Source organism: Vanellus vanellus (genome assembly GCF_965231255.1).
Source record: "Vanellus vanellus genome assembly, chromosome: 18".
NCBI lineage: Eukaryota > Metazoa > Chordata > Aves > Charadriiformes > Charadriidae > Vanellus > Vanellus vanellus.
The window spans coordinates 3354253-3373920 of NC_138923.1; the positions used below are offsets into that span (position 1 = coordinate 3354253).

A 19668-nucleotide genomic window follows, 5' to 3' on the forward strand; every position below is an offset into this window, starting at 1 on the left:
TGATGGAGGACCCATCGCTCTGGCCTCTGAGCAGAGATAAGAACAACCTCTGCTGACAGCTTGATGGCACCTACGAGAAAAGAAAGGCAATTTGCTATCTAAGAAGGATTTTCTCATTGTGTCACAGGGTTTTTTGGTTAGCTTTCTTGGGCAGCCTGAATTCCACAGTCAGAAGATTCAACCCCGTCCAACCTCTGCAAGAATCAGATTGGACTGACCAAGTACTTGGCTCCTTGAAAACGTTGTTCTGTGCCTGACAAGGAGCCTCTCACTAGAAATGGAATGACAACAGGCATCGGGGGCTGTCATACCCCTGTGCATCCAGGGGTCCTGCCTGGGGGACAGGAGTGGTTCTACCTCTGGTGTCCTTCAGTAGTCGCAGTCAAAGGCACAAACACTACAACGTTAAGAGGCACTTCATGCTCTCTTGGTAGACTCGGTTTTGTTCTGGGAAGATTTGGAACTAGCAATTGGTGTCCAAAAGAGACAGCAGGGAGTGAACCCTCTCTTTGTTTCCTTTCGACCTAAACCACAGCCAGCATCCTCCCGTTTACTTCTAAGTGCCGTCGGTGTGATAGTAGGTTTGTGTAACTCATTTAATATGGTGTAATAAACTGTTCTGGAAGGGCTGTTGGAGAGTTGTTTTGGCTTCTCCTAGCAAAGAAAACATTTGTGTTTGTTTTCTACACTCCCGAGGGAGAGATATTGGCTTTACGGGTTGTCATATTTCCATGTGTACACATGGTTTCCTTATTCCCTGCCTCTTTGCTCTAGGCCAAAGCTGCTCATACTTTGCAACATACCTGAAGCAATAAAGCTTCCTGAGGCTGGTCAAAGCCGCTCACCCTCGCTTGTCTCTATCAGATCTTCTTGGGAAGGCTTTTGCACTGCTTTTCCATGGTGGCCGTCAGCTTTAGGAAGCACGGCTCAGTGCCGAGGATGGTGGAGTTCAGGACCAGCTGCAGAAAGGCAACACAAGGGATATTCTAAAGGCTGAAGAACTGGAAAGTGGCACTGGAATCTAAATCTGCAAGTCACGAACCCTCATAGCTAACCCAGCTTTGGCATGGGCGAATTCTGTGACCATCTGCTTTGCTTCTAGTTTGGTTGTTTCCCACCTTTTTGACTTGTTAGACCATGAACGAGTCACTAGCGATGAGTGAAGGAGCTCAGCAGACCCTGTAAATGTTGCTGAAGGTAAGCAAGGGGTTGGATGTTTAGCTTCTTAAAACCCGATATCTAGAGAGATGCCGTAGCTTCGGCACGCAGCACTGGCAAAATCTTAAGTAGTGGGTTGGTTTTGCAATGTCTTAAGTGTAATCATCTCTCCGTTTTTTGTTGAAGCATTTAACTCAATGGAAACCTGCAAGAACTGCTGTAAATAATAATAGAAAAATAACACCAGTTTGCTGTTGCTGCGCACAGTGAAAGCGTGTGCTCGGTCTCCAGTGACTCGCCCCAAGGGAGGGCAGGCGGGTCACTCTCAGCCCTCCTAAGGGCTCCACGGGGCAGAGGACAGGTCTGTATTCCTCTGGCGGTGCCTCCTGAGAAACGCACTGCCTGGGCAAACGTCCCCATCGGCTTTCCTCTCATCGTCTGTCCTGGTTTGAGCGACACGGGTCCAATGTCTCTTCTAACGCTTGGGAAAACTGCGTTTTTAGAAGAGACTGGTGTCTGAATTTGTGAAAATATTAACTTTACAGCCAGCGATGGTGTGTGGTTTTCAAGGTCTCGGTGGTTTCGAGCTCCCCGGGGGTGAGGAGGAGCGAGACCTGAGCACTGGACCCACGCTGCCAACAGGGTTATTGCATACCATCGACGGCACATTCGCTATAAATTAGAAAGTTTGCTGAGGAGCTCCCTCTCTCCCGTGCTGGCTGCCATCCTGAGAACTCCTCACCCCGGTGCCGGAGCCCTGAGCCCTTCCCTTCCTCCCGAAGCCGCAGCGCTTGCAGGGTCCCGCGTTTGCTGTCACTGCGGGGAGTGCACAGCTTCTACGGATAGAACGGGCTGAGGATAGTCCTGGTGTGATTTATATTGGTATCGGGATTAATATTGCTTCTTTAGTGTTATTAATGTTAATTATCTAGTCTTATTTTATTAAATTATTTTGTTTCAACCCTTGGGTTTCTTTATTTTTCCCCAATTCCCCTTCCCAGGTGGGGAGAGGTCATCGGGTGAGAGAACAATTGTCTAAGCGACACTAAATTGTTGTGGGTTCCTCAAGCCGTAAGAGTGGCGAGGCGAGGGTGGGTTTGTGACGGGTACCGGGGATGGGGCCCCGCAGGAGAAGGTGCCTTTCAGTGGGGCTGTGCCACAGCCCGGTGACACCGCCGTCACCTGCTCCATGGTGCCGTGTTGTGGGTTCCTCAAACCATCACACTCTCCTTGGGGACCTTGCTGGTGCTGCTCCGTGGCTGAGGACCTGTCTGGTGCCGAGTCACTCCTTGGGCTGAAGCTGCAGGAGCGAACCCGCGCTGAGCGTGTGTCCGGGGTCGCTCGCAGCCCTGTTCTTCCTGTTCTTGCCGGAGGTACACCCTCCCTGGCAAGGGGTGCTGCAGGGCAGGTGGGGGGACACGCGTCCCCTGCGGGCAAGCAGGGCTCGGACCGTGTAGTGGGTGCCTTAGTCTTTGCTTTCTCTGAAAGAGGAGGGGGGGAAAAAAAAGGAAAAAAAAGTCTTATCCCTTATCTTATCTCTTATCTCTTCATGTCTTATCTCTTATCTCTTCGTGTCTTATCTCTGGTTAACATTATGAACCAAATCTGTAATCTCGTGAATTATTTTTTTGAATGAAACGCCTCTTTTTAGAGAAGTAGTCTGCGGTGATGCTGTTCTCTCTCTACTGACCGTGAGGTTTCAGCTCAGCTCTTCCACAGACCGTTGCTGCCTGGGCCATCCCACTTCTCCATTCCTCCACGTGGCCCCGACTGTAGCTCCTACTGATGTAGGACTTCCCTGGTATGGTCTGACGTTGTGTGACACCCATCAGCGGCTGAAGGCGTCTGCCAGACACCTGCGTGTCCGCTAGGTAAACCCACTGATGAAAACCATCCGAGAGATGTTTTCTTGCCTTCGTGCGCTATAAATACACCATCCTGCTCCATATCGTTGGTGAGATAAGATGAGGAAAAGAGTAAATAGCAAAAAACCCCAAACTTCCCACATTTCCCCTAAGGTCCCTTTTCCTACAGTGTTTCCACACAAACTGCAGCACAGTAAGCAAAAAAACCTCAGCCAGGAATAACGAAATGAGAGAGGTGTCCTTTGCAAGCCGAAGGCAATTAGGTTTGGTAAACGCAACGTGAGACAAGGGAATTATTTACGGCTGCATAGAGGCTTCAGTCCAGGGAGCAGCTCTACCTTGCAGGCTTCAAATGAACACAGTGAAAGAAAGAAGATAAGTTTGGTTGTGACACTTGGTGGCCCCTGCAGGTTAGCAGCCTGCCAGAGGTGTTATTTGTTAAAGGTCAAAGCAGACATTAATATGGCTATTCAAAACAGTGGGGGAAAATGCTCCCAACTTCACAGCCAACGTCAACAATTTCCCGAAGTTGGAATCGATCCAGTTGTCAGGTTTTGCATGTTTTGGCAACGCCTGCCTCATTGTTTTAACCAAAATTTTAACCGGTGGTGTATTTACGTTTGTGAGTTGTTACATTACTCAATGCAAAACACGCCGAAAGAGAGAACAGGTAATTCTGTGGATGGCTTTCCCCTCTGCCTATTCATCAGAGCATTTTTCCTTTGCCTTTCCAAAACTTTCTCTACCTTTTCTTTTTTTTTTTCCTTTTTGATGATCTAAAAGATATTCTGGGGGAAACTACCTCGTAAAATTCAAAAGGTTTTGTGGTTTTTTTGTTTCAATTTTTTTGTTTGTTTGTTTGCTGGTATATTTCCCAATTCCTTCTCCTTTTCTCATTTCATTTTTCATAAGTTCAAGGCTCTCAGTTGGAAGCCGCTTCCTCTGACAAATAATGTGAGTAATTTTCTGGCTTCTTGTCAGCGGCAAAAGTCTGCGCAGAGCTAACGAATACCTCCTCCATGATATAATACCTTTGCCTTCGAGGTTTGCAATGTTCCTTGTCATTCAGTATATACTGGATGGTGCGGTACCAAAATACAGACACCTTTTGAGGGTATTAAATCCGTTATAATTATCAATTTTAGTTCTCTGCGGAATGTTAGGTGCTTATGTGCAGTGCTTTGAAAATGCTTATTAAAAGAAAGCCATTAACTAGGCTTCAGGATCTAATGTTGAACTCGAGGTTGAATAAATCCTTTTCACCTAGGAAAATAATCCTAATGACACACTGTGATACGTTGAATTGGGTATTATTCATGCGAGCATCATGTTTTAGAGCAAAACCTCTGGTTTTAAGATAAGGAGATATTTGTGGGGGAGGCCTTTGGAAACACCAACATTGGAAAGGAAATATATTTCTGTAGAAATTACAGAAGTTTTTGTTTCACCTTTTTCAAAGAAAAAATTCTTGGGTGTCTTTATTCGGTGAACTTCTATATTTTCAGTTTTCATCCCACTTTAAGGTAGAAAAAACAAATGTCAGAAATTGCCCTGGGGTGGAAGTTCTGTTTTCGAGTGTGGTAGACCAGGACTTTAAGGCCACAAGAGTCTCAGTGTTATCATCATTAAACTTTCTTAGAAAAAAACCTTATTTTGTAAGAATTCAACCTGTCCTTCCCTCCTTGTTTAAGTAGTTTTGTGTGTTTGAAGGTTAAACGTTTCAAAGCTGTGGGGACTTCTACCTGAGGAGTAAATACAGAATGAAGTTTATATTTTTGATTTCTTTTCCCCTGTATTTTTCAAAGTTGGGCATGGAAGAGGACAAGAAAACTCTGTAAGATGTACCGTGTGGAGATTGCACAGTACTTTTAGAGACGGGGAAAGGACGCGGGATTCCTGAGCGCCAGCACAGCGAGGTTTCCAGTACCGGTGGGTGAATATCACATTTTCCCAAACCTCAGACTCTGAAATGTCAGGTTTGAACTCAAACAACGCGGAGCCAGCCCTGAGCATGTCGGGGAGATTCAGAGGTAACTTCCCGGGAGAAAAAGCTGTTCTGTAACTGCGGCTGCAGAATTCACCGGGATCCAGCCGTTTCTGCCACCAGACATGGGGAAACCGGGACCCGACCGCAGCTGCCGGGCAGGTCCCTGCCCCGTGCCGGCGGTGGGGGTCTCCCAGGAGAGAGTCTCTGCCGCTCGCCCGCTTCCAGAGCTCCGCTCGAGCCAGCGAGCCATCCCCACATCCATGCCGCCACACGGGTTTCCAGAGCCTCTCACTTTTCAGCCGATGAGAAATGGTAGGATTTGGGGTTTCCACCTGTTCCGCGGTTCGGTTCCATGAGGAGAGGCGGCACAGGTGTCAGGCTGCATTTTGAAAGTCTGGTGCCACTGCCGAACGCTTGGTTTTTGCTGAATGAAGTTGCCCATCTCGAGGAACCGAAAGAAAAACCCCGAGAAACCCCAACCCAAACATACCAAAATGAAAGTCCCAGTTTGCTCAGGGGCAATGGTCTTGAAGGAGAAGTGCGAACTCGGATTCAGCTCCTGCTTTTGCGAGGTGTTTATTTTGTAGGGTGGCAGGAGGTTTAATCCCGCCGTGCTTCAGCTCCCAGCTGCCATCTCCCACCCGCCGGCTGCCCCATTCCTTCCTCCCCCCCATTTCCATGCATTTCTGTACTGTGCTTCTCTTCATCCCCCCTCCTCCGTCGCCGTGGTCAACACATCCCTTTGCAGAGTTGTCTTGGCTCCAACACTACCAAACAAGTCCTCAATTTGGCTTAAGACAGTTTGGGGAAGGGGGAGCATTTGGAAGGACACGCTGAGGTCCTGAATGAGAGGTCCTGGCCGTGTCTGCGGTGCTCAGTCCCTGCAGGGAGTCTGTCTGTCTGTCTGTCTGTGCACAGGAGATGGACAGACAGGGCCCCAAAGTTTTCACATCTTTCTTTTTGTGAGTTTACTCAGCATGCTGTGCTTATTTAGTCACTCTGAGTCAAAAACCAAACATCCCAGGAATGCGTGCCTAGCAATATTTTGTCCTTTAAAGAAAACATTCGAGGACAAAATTGCTAGCGAGGAGCTGCTCAGGGAGGGATCTTGTATAAGAACCTTTGTGCGTAAACGCTTGGTCAGTTTAGGCTAAAACCGGACAGAAAATGGGAATCTTTCCCACATCCTCGTATCTCTTACAGCATGGTCCGTGCTCTGCCGAGCCTGCCCGTCGCCTGCCACTTTTTGCACATCGTTTTTGCTTATCGAGGCTCAAGCAGTGTTCTCCTCGGGGCGTCGCTCAGTGGACCGACCTTGGCTGTGGGTCCGTTTTGCGTCTCCCCCGGCTGCCAGCGGTGCAGCGCTCAGGGCAGATGCTGAAGCGCAGGTGGCTTTTCGCACGGTCCAGAGCCACCAGCGGTGCTGCTGCGCAGCCAACCCTCCAGCGCTCATCCAGGCTTTGCTCGCCGCATTAGGCAGTCTGTTCTGATGCATACCTTCCCAAAAATAGACCTTCGCTCCAACATCCAAAACTCCCGAAAGAATAACAACCTTAATATCACACTGAAGGCTTGCGGGATTTATGACTCTGTCAGACATTGTTCAAGTAGATTCTATTTTAAGAGAGATTGGGCAAATGAAAGAAGATCACCAAGGAAAAATATACTTCAGACACTTAATCGCAAAGCTTCCTATTAAAAAAAACCCCAACACATTACTTGGAAAATTCAGAGCATAGTCTGCACAAAACTCCTGGGAGACAGGAGGTGAGTCTGTCCTGCCACAAGCCCCGGCCATGAAGTCAGGCTCCTCTGTGAAGATTCTCCCTCTCCTCTCTCTGACGGTGCTCGGAGAAGGCAAATGCTTTCTCTGCCCGTGGCACACCGGGAGCAGAGACGCTGCAGGGGCGGCTCTCCCGGGCAGGAGAGTGGGGTGTTTATGAGCAAGCACAGTTAAACGCAGAGTTTTCTGTTTGGTTTGGCAAACCGCAGAAGTTGGGGTGCTAATTCAGCTCTTCTCCCAGATCTCTTGAGTGCAGAAGTTGCCAAACCTTCACTTGGCTCAAAATCATAGAATTGTAGAATTTTCAGGAGGTGACTTTTTTTGCCGCATGACTGTGTGTCTTGTCCCATAAGCTGTGTCTAATTAACGCATCCGAGGGTGTAACCCAGTCCTGCCTTGAGATGGTACCCAGGTGAAGTCCTACTAGGAATAAATACTGTCTCAAAACCCCCATGGCTTCCTCGGACGGGGTATGCAGATGCTCAGGACAGAGCAGCAACAGCTGGAGTTTGCATTTCCCGCTGAGCCAGGTGAGGGGAGCTACAGGCTGACATGAAGTGGTCCGCAGCAGTGTGAAGACCTCCTCTGACACCAGTGGGGTTGCATGAGGTCCGGGAGAGGATCGGTGTTTCTCTCTGCGCGATGGCCATGTGTGCGTGCGTGCGGGCTCCGTCACCCTGTCCCCTCCGGGTAAGGGTGGGTGACATGCAGGCACTCATAAGACTCATAGGAACGTTATTTAAGGGACTTCACACGGCTTTCTTGAACAGCCCCTGGTAATTATTCACTGGCACACCTCTCGCCTACTTGTTACAACAGCTGTTGAAGGTGGCTCATGCCGGTAGTTTTCTCCTTGGAGGCTCTGCCACGGCACGGCAACGTGGTTTGATGTCTCCTCGGCTCTGCGCTGCCCCCGGCTCAGCCCCAGGGACCGGCGATGGATAACCAGGAGGAAATGTGGCTTGCTAAAAGTAAATCAAGACACTTTTTGCTAGATAATAAATGCTTATTACTCTAAGAAACTGCAAGTGGGATTTATTGCTGCCCCTGTGACTCCGGTGGTTTTGTGGGAACCCGCGGGAAATGTTGGGGAAGCCCTGACCTCCGAACGGCTCACCATCCCTGCGGACTTTGGGCGGTTGCCTTGCTCCACGTGGCCCCACCTGAAGGCTCCTGAGTGGTCCTGCTCCCCGTTAACTCGAGCTGGCCCACAGGCAATGCAGGCGGTTGGCTGACGGCTTCCTTGCTGGTGACTCTCTGGAGTAAGACTATAAATTGCTGTCCCTAATTAGAGGCTTTCACCCTGCATGGATGATAATAAGTCCAGAAACAAAGACGGATGACAGTAATCAAGGACTGGATCAATAACTTTAATCCTAGAGCAGAGACAGCCCATATTAATTTGAAGGAAAAGCCTCTAGACTGAGAATTCAGTGGCTAGAAAAAATTGCTTTTGAAAATTCATTTGTTTTCTTTTCTTTTTTTTTTTTTTTTCCCCTCCCTCTAATGCACAGTTTCCAGCAGCGGATGAATTCCTTCCTCCAGAGAGGAATATTGCCAGCATCATCTCCAGTTTCCCTGTGGAGACAGCCGGACACTGGGCAGGAGCACAGGGAGATGCATGACAGCTTTCCTGAGTGCAGCATATTCCCACCGGCAGAGAGAATTTTCCAGTGACAGTGGGCAGTCCCAAGGGGATTTGGTGTCTAAAGACCATGCATGGCGCACAGCTGACTGGTCCCAGCCCCTCCTGGTGCCTGGAAGCTGGGCTGGCTATTTCCCACTCCGTATCTCCAAACATGTTTCCACTGCTGATGACTGACTGTATGAGCCGCCTCAGGCAGGATGCAGGAACAACCACAAAACCATGGATGAAAGACAAAGAACAAATTTCATCTCAATACCTCGCAAATCAGGGAATCTCCAAAGCAACGCCCGGGCAGAGGGACGCGAGCAAGGTATGCGGGCACCGCGGAGTGGGAGAAAGTCCTCGTTAGCAGAAGCATGTGAGGTCCCACTCGCTGTTCTCACCTGCTTTTCAAGGGTTCAAGCAGGTGTAGTTTTCCACTGCTCTTTGATCTTCTTCAAGAACAAGCCAGTGATCTCATGTACGCTAGATAAGGTGTCCCTGAGTCCACCCCGGACTTACGTTATCTAAGTGCTGATATTCTACTTGCGAGCACACGGGGCTGAACAACAATTAGTGCGATACACGTGTTGTCCAGCAGCCCAAGTGCGAGTCACTTAAGCGTGTTTACAATTCTCCTCGCCAATCTTCTGTTATTTTTCAACATTGACTACGAGGGAACCCAAGTGAAGGTCCAGGCTCTGTGCCTGGGCTTGGTTTTCCCAGGATCCTTCACCCTTCGGCTCCCGCCTCTTGCCCAAGCGATGCTTTTCGGTGGCTGGAGGTGGGTGGATGTGTAGCCCGTGCTGCAGAGCAGGGTGACAGCAGTGTCCACCACTGACTCAGCCTGTGTAGGAGGGGGAACTCCACGGTGTCTGCAAGACTGGCTACACGGGCGGGGGTTCTCAATGTCCCCTGACCAACACCCCCCCACCGAGTGCCAGGGTACAGGGAAGAGGACAAGTGGGAGACCTTGAAAGACCTATCTGATTCCCTTTTCTTCCCCCACCACAAATTTCCTGTGCAACTCCAGACGAGTCATTTAAAGTCTCCATAGTTCCCCATTTGCAAAAACGGACTTTCCCTATCTCATAGGATTGATAGGAGGATAAATACATTAATGAGCCTCAGATACTCTCTTGATGTAGGCTGACTGAATCTAGTTAAATCAGTACCTCCTTTGAGTAAACAGCCAGAAAAGGTCCTGATTTTCTGGGAATACATCAGTTATTCCTAAGAAAACAAGTAATATTTTGAGTGACTGCATCAGAGCACATGGTGGTGTTTGGAAGTTGTTCTTGATGACTAATTCTATTTGTCATGTATAGGACATTGCAGTTTGGCTGTTTTACAGGGTGCTGCTTTAGATCCTTGGATACACAAAGGGAAGGTTGTAAAGACAGAGAAAAAAAGAGGAAATTACAAGTAATATGTTCTCCGATGTAGGCAGTAAATATTCTTGTTGGGAGCATGGAGCTCACTTGTGAAGGTAGAGACTTTTGACATCTGTGGATGGGGATCAGGGCATCGTTTGCAAGGAGGGTGCAGAAGACTAGTGGCAGGTTCTTCCTCACCGCATCCAAATCAGAGCAAATGTGTGGGCAGAAAAGTAATGATGGGAACGGGAATCTGCTGGTGGCTTGGAGGCTGGGCTCATGCAGTGGGGGAGAGGGATCTTAGACAGCTCAGAAGACTATGGAAAGCACCAAGGCAGTGATTAAGCCTTTTGGTGTGATTTTGCTGACTGTTGTATTTTCCTGAAGAGGAGGGTGCAGAACAGAGACCAGACAGAGCCTGTGTTGAGTTGGGGAAGTCCTCCCAGGGCAGTGGCACATGCAGGTGGGCTGAGAGGGTGGCTAACACCTGCTTTGGTCAAGAAGGTGTTAATGAGACCTAATTGACTTCATTAGCCCCACCTTGCTCTGCTCCTGCAGGTAGGTGCATTGAGAGAAAGATAAAAGGGGGAGTGGGAGAGGAGGGTGGCTGTGTTGGGGGTGGGTGGTTGCAGGCTGGAGAGGGCTCTGCAGTAGGTGCTTTGGAGTGCAGTGGGGCTCGGGTGTCTGGATGTGCTGATCCCTGAAGGTATGGAGGGAAACTGAGGCATAATATGTTATTTGGGGTGGTTGTAAGGGCAGCTGAGTGAACCTGACTGCTTATGGTCATATTTATTTATATTTTTTTCTTTTTTAGCTACTTAGTCAGTTCTGACTCCTTTAAGTACCCAAGTGAAAAGCACTCAAGTAACGCAATAGTTCAGGCTCATGCTTATCTGATGTGTCCTGTTGTGTGTGATGCTGAGTTGAGTTACTGCTTTACTCCTCCAGCCAAAAACTTTCTCTGATCCCCATCCATATAACTAATCAATAGTGATGACTACAGGGTGTGCAAGGAGATGTCATTCTACTGCCTGAGCATATTGGTGTGATCTCTGGAACTCCTTGTAAATCCCAGCTGTGTGGGAAGCTGCAGACAGCAGCCTTCTGCCACGCTCCTCTCTAATGCCCCGAGCACGGCTCTCAGAGCTGCAGGATGGGTTCCTGGTTCTGCCGAGCTCTGGGACTGCCGGTCCCAAAGCAAACAGGGAAAGAAAATAAGAAATACTTGGCTTTGCTGAAGACCCAAATGGGAAAACCCATAACGGGGAAAATAGCGACAAGCCGGCAATGTCCTGCATGAGCTCTATTTTCTTTCTGTCTCACAGATCAGAAATTGATGACATATGAAAACAGGGCAATGGCAGGGTAAAAAGAAATGACACTTGCTCAGGTGAATTTTTTATGGGAGTCTGGAAGCTAGCTGACACTATCGCTCACTTGTGACCTCTTTGATGGAAGGTGTCCTCGTAGCCCCTTTGACGCAGGGCCCTGGTAGGGCGCTCTCTGCTCGCTGGAGGATGGCCTCATGTGGTGCAGTGAGCCAACTGCTCTGTGGGTTATTAGCATCCATGCTAATTCCAGTGGCTCCAGGACCGGTCTGGCAGCCAAGAAGACACACAAGTTGCCACCGCATCTATATGCGAGGGAAAGAGGGTGTGATTGTGGCTTCTGATGAGGTTTCTTTCGTGTGGTACAGGTTGCTGAATGATAAACGACTGGAAACATGAATGCTGACGTGCAACTGTCACATTCCAAAGCTTTGGCCAAAAAGGAGAACCCGTCCCAGACTAGACTGATCTGACATCTCCAGTGCTCCAGGTGAGTGCCACAACCCCAGGCTCAAGGGCTGTTCTAATCTTCAGGTTGAAGCAGGTAAGAGTGCTTTTACGCACTGGGCAAAGAATTTAAGGAATCTGCCACAGGAAACGGAAAGAACAAATACTACTGAATAGTTTAGGAAGTTATCAGTCTGTTCATGGACCTGTTACTCATGAGTTCAATACTAAAGGGAATAAGTATGGATGTACCTTCTGAAACTGTTGCTACGGTGGTTGTGAGTGTAAATGCAACAGGATAGGAGGGAAATGAAACATCCCCATGTTCTCCCCAAACAGCATCTTTGCCACTGTTGTTCAAAAACTGCGCTCAATGGGTGGTTGGCCTGATATTTTAGGATATTCCTTATGTCTTTAAGGGTCTTCAGTCTTTGATTTATTGGGAGAATGCTCTGTCTGGGTTACTGACTGACCGCATGGCTTGTATCAATCCAGACAGCTCTATTGGGAGGCATGGGCTCTGTCTGGACTGCTTGGCAAAGGGAGACGTGGTGTGCACCTTCTGGGAGCCTGGTCAGAGCACCCCACGGTTCCTGCCTGCTCCCTTGGCAGGCACTTCCTCCCTCTGCCTCCAGGAGAGAGGTGAGATGGGGCTGTGAAATGGTTCCCTCCTGAGTCTTACTCTGACGTGTGCTTTCCAGTTGTCTGTAGACTCAGCAATGCTCTTGGTTCCTGCAGTTCTTGTCTTGTAGAAAGCTCCAGCTCAGAAGAATGCCTTTCTAGTGGCACAACTCCTGGGGGGAGAGTTGGGGGCTCTGAGAGCCTCTCTGAAATGTGGTTAGGACTTTTGGGAAGGGACTTTTGTGCCAGAGGAACCAGCACTGTGAGGATGCTGTCTGTCCCCAGGGATGTCAGAAACAAACCTTGGTTTTGAGTGGAGAAACCTTGCCAAGAACTTCCATTGAAGCTGTTATCTCCTCATACCAACTTCTTATTTTGCCAAAATGTTGTTTTTGGAGATGAGCCCTGAGGTGAACGAAGTGCACTGCCCACTGCCAGTACTGGACTTGTAATAGATTAAGATATTCTTGGGGGTTTTTTAGCTTCTGAGTGGCAGAGAGTTGCTTACCCACCACCTGGGGAAAGCCACTGAAGGTGGGATATTCCCAGCTGCTGGGACAGTGATTTCTGAGACCACTAAAGGCTATCAGAGCCCTTCAGAGAGGACTAGGTGAGTGTCTTGTGAAGCATGAGCTGAAGTTGTTAGTCTTTTGCTGATTTCTAAGATGTGTAAACATAAACCTAAATGAACGAGCCTTGATTTGTTTCCTCCACATCTGACATTAGACAACCCTTAATGTACAATGAAGGTAAACCAGTCAAATTTGTGTTCTCTACTGAAAAGTGAAAGGTGTCCTGTGTGGGAGCAGAGTGAGGTTGGGACCCTTTGGAGTTGGGGGATGCAGTTTCTTCTGAAGGGATAGTAGAGGGGGTAGAGAGCAGAGAGTACCTTGAGGGGCCACAGCCCCAACGTAGGAAGTTATCCGTTAGCTCCTTAGCCTACCAGAAGATGGGCATAAAACCATTCATTATGGAATCAAGACAGTTCGTTTTGGCATTTGAAGCTTCGCATCCTGGCAATGTACACGCTTAAAAGCAGGGTGGAGAAATGCCGTAGCTCAGAACCGCTGGGTTTGGGCTGGCCCGGGGACCTGCCTGGTGTCCCCTTTCCCTTGTTCTGCGTGTGTGGTGGTCTGACAGGAAAACAGAGTGCAGGTCCCTGCTGCCCCTGTGCAGGGTATCGGCAGCACCGCTGTCACAGCCGACTCACTGCAGCCACGCTCCTAACGCGCATGCCTTCCTCTGGGGTTTTCCAGAAAGTATAGAGCGGGTGCTGGTGTAGCATGATAGTTTGCTTTGTCACTTAGGAGATCCACCCCATGATGCAGTAAGACTTTTATTGGGAAGAAATGACATGAAATTTCTTGTGGCAGCACTCTTCTTTATCCAACATAGTTGCCCTAAAAATAGTGGGGGTCTACTCAGTTACATCTTGAGAACCTTCCACAGGAATAAATAAAGTAAACCCTCTTTAAAGGACTGTGTAGTCATTGCTACAATTACAACCTGAAAGCATGACCTCATGGTGCCCTGTTGAGCCAAGAAAACACTCCCATAGTAAGTGACACTTGCCAAAAAAATGGTTTGTGGTTACTCACTTGGCTTTGAATGGGTGCATAAATGCCTTCTTGAAATTTGGATTGTCATTTAGAAGCTGGCTTTAAGGAACAGCAGATTTGCTTAACAGAATGTGCCTAATGAATAAGCATGGAAGTCTAGTTTATGACTGTAGAGGGTTGGTAATATTTTGGTATGCAGGAGACAAGTCCTGTGCTTTTAGCCCATGTGAGAATTAGCTGCAGCCGATAGGTAACAAAAAGGTCCTTTTCAATCCCCCTTACCTTGCCATCTCTGTTTAAAAAAGTATAAAGGGATAACCTCTGAAGGTAAACTGTTGAGATGACACCATGCATAAGGTAGTGGTAGAAGAGCCCGAGGGACTGTCTAGTTTCCGTGGACCTAGAGATTTGTAAACAGATATTGGAGTTTTCCACATGCTGTAATATCTTTCCTACCTTCCCACCAGGTAATTCAGTAGCAAAGAGGAACAGTCTCACAGCTATAGCAGAAAGTTGTTTCATATCTCCTTGTTTTCGTTCTAGAGATTCCCCTGATTTGCATATAGATATCCCACTTCCTTTTATTCAAAAAGTGAAGTCATCTTGCTAAAGGGCTAGGGCATGGGCAGCGCTTGCTGCTAACCATCTCCTTGAAAGGATGTCATTTTTCATCTTTGGCTTTCAGGCACTGATGAGAGAAGGGAAGTATAGTGAGCAAACATCTATTTTGTGTGATTTCACAGATAACTGTGCCCTGGCAGCTGTTTGCTCGATTATGTCTTAATAGATCTCCTCCACTTTGGTCTCTGCATGCAAAAATGTGCCTCTATATCCTGTCAAAGATTGACTCAAAACTCGGGAAGATGTTGGTGTGCCTTTATGGTAATCAACTGGCTGGAACATCAGCAGGGAGTGATGAACCTCTTCCCTTGCTGGCATATAGAACAGTGCTCTCATATTTAATTAATGAGTTTATTCTCATCAAATAAGGCAGGGAGAGAAGGGGGAAAGCTGGATACTTTGCCGTCATGTTGACTGCTGAAGGAGAACCGCCACGTGGGCTGGTGCAGTAGCCAACTTCAGGCTCTGATTCTGAGAAATGCTGAGCTGCCTTTTCTGGGGGCCACAACCAGAGCTGCTGAACCAAAAGGGCGCTCGTTCAGCTCAGAAACGATGTTCAGGGGGTGATCGCTGCTGCTTAACCTCTTCTGCCCCGGAAAGTTTCTAAGCTCTCTGGAATTGACAGAGAAAGGGAGGTGGCCCCTAAGAGAGAGTTGACCCATCTCCGTTAGGCTTTAGAAGAAGCCAGACTAACACCTGACCTGCATGCTGCAGGTCAGAGCCACCCCTGTAATTTTAGCAGACAAAATTCATTACTGTAGAGAACAGGATTATTTTTTCCTTTCACTGGTCTTACAGGAAAAGCAATCTATGGGGTTGGTCAAATGGATCCTATTGCGAGAATTAGGAGTTTAGTTAATCCACACAAAATCCTAATTTCTGAGTCATATATGCTGTTCTGCTCCAATGTTCTGAAATCCTAAAGAAATCTCAAAATACAGTGAGGTTTTACTAGACAATCTTATTGGTGAGCAGAAATCAGTTAAATGGAAGTTTTTCGTTTTGAAGCGAGGAACATAATCTTTGGGATACACTGATTATATATTTTTTTGTTTTGGGGTGTGGTGGTGGTGTTGTGTGTCAGTGAGAGATAGGTACACTTAAAAATGAAGGTGAGATTCAGCTACACCTACAGAAAAAAAAATTAAATCTGTGTGGAATTGAAAATTACAGTCCCAGCACTTAATCATATGGCACTGGAGTGAAATTCTCTAAAGCCCTTAAAATAAAGGCTCATGCAAATGTCTGAAACTTGTCCTCAGATGAATAGGCCTTAATTTCACTGTTCTGGAAATGTTGGGATTAATAATTTTCTGCATGTGTATTCTGTATGTGATTAATAGCTTATATATAAAAAAAAAAACCCTACACATCTGAGAAAACATGTATAAGATGTAATACACAGCACACTTCAACCGCTTTGGCACGAGTAGATGTCTGCCCTCTCCATTGTAAGTATGACACTTGGTGGGTGCTTATTAGAATAAAGAAAGACTCAGGAATAAATATGAGTCAAATGAAATGCTTTTATTTTTTGCTTTAAGACACAAAGCACATTTTAAAGCACTATTTATAGACTGCATTGTCAGAAGGCGTTGTCAAAGCTATTTTCTCAAAGAAATAGCTAAGTAGAATAGATCTAAAGTTTATATTGTGATTTTTACAATTCCTCTTACATAAAATTGACATCTATATGTACAGTACCAATAAATATGCAGCATTTTCAGTGCCTTTTTGATGTTTTAATATAAAACTCTACAATCAATGACAGAACATATCTTGATTTGTGCAAGAATGAGGCCATCTGGAAAGCTAGTTTAGTTCATAATTCAGCAAAAAACCCCAAATGTTCCTGATTTAGGGAACTTAATAAATCAGGTTATAACTTCTCAGGCAATGTCTTTCGCACTGTTCCAAAGGATTTAGCAATAATACTTATAAGGCAAAATGAGTTAGGAACTGTCACTGTTGACAGACTTGGCTCCTGGTTTTGCACTTTTGAAGAGAATCATCCCTAGCTTTGGCACCAGGTCTCAAAACCAAACCTGACTGTGGAGTCCTCATTTCCTTTGAGAACCTGTCTGACAGATGCTGAGTGTGTTAGAAAACACGTCGCTTTTTCAGCTGCCTGCCTGTGAGCTGAAATTTTTATAGTATAGGACCTTCCTCTGCGTGCAGATCACTTCTACTTCACCTCAGTTTACTCTCCATCCTGCGAGTTGCTTAGGAGGCAGTCTTCGTGCCCTGCCAGAGTGAACTCAAAGCTCTTCCCAAAAGCCGGACATATTAACCGCAACTTTGAACTCGTCCCCAAGTCAAGAGGGACAAGGAAAAGGTGTCTGCATGCAAGAATCAAGCTGGCAAGTAGCAGATCCAGCAGTGGTTGGGCATCTTGGCCAACAGAAGACAGCAGGGAATGTTGAGCTCTTGTGGGTAGTGTCCTACTCTGCAGGATGAATTTCATGGAGCACCAACCTCTTTTTATGAAAATGAGGTGGTTCTCTTCCCTCAAGATTCTTGTCCACATATACATTTGTTTACACTAAACCCCATGGGATTCTGCCCGGTCAGTAGCTGGGCAGCTTCATCCGACCATCTGAGCAAGTGAGTGCAGTGCAGCTATCACTTTCTCCGAGTGCTGCTATTATCTTACTTGCACGTAGCTAGAAAAATACTATACGCATCCCTCCGCAGCCCTGGGAGAGAAGCACCTCCGTTATCCCCGCCTTCCCTAGGATGCGCAGCTTTTCGGAAACGTGCCCCCTATCTCGCTAGAGAGGGAGCCTAGAAATTTATTGAGAATAGACACCTTCTGTACGATTAAAGGTAGGCAAAATGAAGCACAACGCTTGCGTGGAGGTACTGTATGTGCCAGTGCATTTAGACCACAAAGAAGTTGTTAACTCAAGCTATTATCCTATACGTGCAAAGCACAGAGTAAAATGGCAAGAAAACAGGTGAATTCTGCTCGGGTCAAGTTAAAACAGAAAATAATAATAATAAAATTATAATTTGATTTTTGTGATTCTTTTAAGTGTGAGGTAGCTATTGGATTTAAAAAAAAAACAAAACAAAAACAACAAAAAACAAACCAAACATCTTTTTTGTGTTAGAGGAGAAAGCGGTCTGAATCCTACTGTCTAATTAACCTTTGGCTGATCTACAGAGGCTGCTAAGAAAACTTAGGTATTTCCAAGTGGATGGAAGACAGGGTAAACATATGTCACCCATCAGAGTTTTCAAGTGAAAACTTTCCTCAAGCCAGAGCGCAGAGCCCTTAACCAGAAACCTCTTCTAAAGCAATTTAAATACGATGCTCTGAGTTCGAGCCAGGGAAACAAAAGGAATTTTTGGAAATACGAAATAATATGCTCAATGGGAGGATGTTTCTCAGTTCCGCTAGTGGAAAGAAAGCATTTGCGTTCTTGGCAGCAGAGGAATTGAAGATAACACCACTCAGGATAAGAAATACCTATGCAGGGGACGCTGCTGTTATGTTGAAAGCGTAAGGACAGCAAAGCTCAAGCTAGAACAGGGCTAAAGGTGTCCAGAACTCCTCTGCCTTCAAACAAGACTTTGACCCCTATTTGGCCAAAATTTCCCAGCCGGATTGTGCTTGGCAGCACGGAGCTGAGCGGTTGGAAACATTCAGTTCCCAAGCTGCCGAGGTGCTCTTATGTATGGGTGCGGATAGGTTAAACCCGGCTTTTTTTGGCAGGTGGTGATTTTCAAAGGCGGCTGGGATAACGTGGATCCTGTCTCCTTTGGGCGCTCAGTAGGGAGTATCGCTCCCTGACTCAGCGGTCTGAAAGTACAGCCACGATGTAGTTTCTGATGAGCACCGCTTTTCTGTAGGACTTTCTTCTTCAAAATAGACTGAGATATAACGCAAAGAGGGAACCAGCTGTTCCCCACGCTGCAAAGAGGAAAAAGGACTGAAAAAGAAAATCTGCTCAGCCTTTATGTTTTTTGCCTTTTCAAATTCAAGTCTCAGATTTTCCCCTGGGGTCTTATAGAATCTGAGTTCACTCTGGTGAGGGACCTCCAACCGTGCACAAAATAACGATCGTTTGCATGTTAACACACAACAAAATAGGTTTCTTACCCATCAGCGTTATCTGGCTGTATTAGCTGGTGACTCTTAAGTGTGTATTTGGTTAGTGTTTTTGGAAAGGGACCAGGACCAGAAGTTATCACATTAGTTAACTTGCATTTTTTATTATCATAAATAAACATTGGAAACAAGAAGCTGAGTCAGTTCTGCTGGTAAAGACACACATCAGTACTGAAGCACAAGACAATACACAATCACTTATATAAAATTCCTTACAATAGCAAAATGCTATACTGGTGTCTAATACCCAGATCTGGGCAAAAATTCATGACATTTTTCTGATTCTTCTAAAGAATGAATTTTCTCCTCATTTCTCATCTGAAATGATGGGCCACTCAGGAGATTAATGAAACAAAACAGAGGGTGGTCAGTTATATCATACAGAGGTGAAAAAGGAGATGCCTTCCAAATTCTGAAATATCTGTGTTGAAAATCGCAAGCGAATACCTTAATCCATTCCACCTGCTCTGTGCTGCAGTTCAGTATAGCCTGGCAGCGCCACTGCTCATCCTAATATTCACTGAGCTGTTATGTCCAAAGTCATCTCAGCAGCATCCTTTTCATCACTTGGGTTATGTTCTACTCGGGAACGTGACCTTCAACTTTAGACCTCTAGACCCTAATCTTGCCAACATACGTGTGCTGGAGATGGTCAGCGTAAGCGCTCCTTGATTTGGAGGGATTGCTCCTATGACGATGTAGTTGAGGGTAAACACAGGTAAAACATTTTATCTGCTTTTAATTTGAGCAATGTAGATTTTACTCCTCCCATACACTCCTCCCTTTAGCCACGTGCTCGGGACTAAGCACAGCACAAGTGTACGTTGGTAAGATTGGAGCTGTGATCCTTATAGCTTGATTTACATTTACTTCTGTACGTATACGGAGAGAAAGTTAATGCTTATTTACCAATACATAGTTTTTAAGGAGAAAGGAAGTGGTAGGTAGGCAAACCTTTCTATGAATTCGGGTTATATTTAGTGTTAGTTTTTTGGGGATCAAAGAGATTAGGGAGGAAGAGAATTCCTAAGAACTAAAATATTTTGATCAGACTTCATATTAAAGAACAAACCACCTGTTACTTTTTCTTTTGATGGTTTTGTTTTGAAAAGTGCTTACTTTTTTTTTTTCTTTCCTAAGAAATGCAAGGGTCAAAACCTGCAATCATATATTTTTGAACTC

General features: G+C 46.4%; 1 long non-coding RNA gene across 1 annotated transcript in view; it reads left to right on the forward strand.

Moving 5' to 3' along the window:
• The first annotated feature begins 8701 nt into the window (after positions 1–8701).
• The window catches only part of LOC309679301, a 76377-nt gene continuing 65410 nt past the window's right edge, over positions 8702–19668 (forward strand). Inside the window, exons 1-2 of the long non-coding RNA XR_014269825.1 lie at positions 8702–8751; positions 11493–11614. This is a non-coding gene — a long non-coding RNA (uncharacterized lncRNA). The remainder of the gene's footprint in view (positions 8752–11492; positions 11615–19668) is intronic.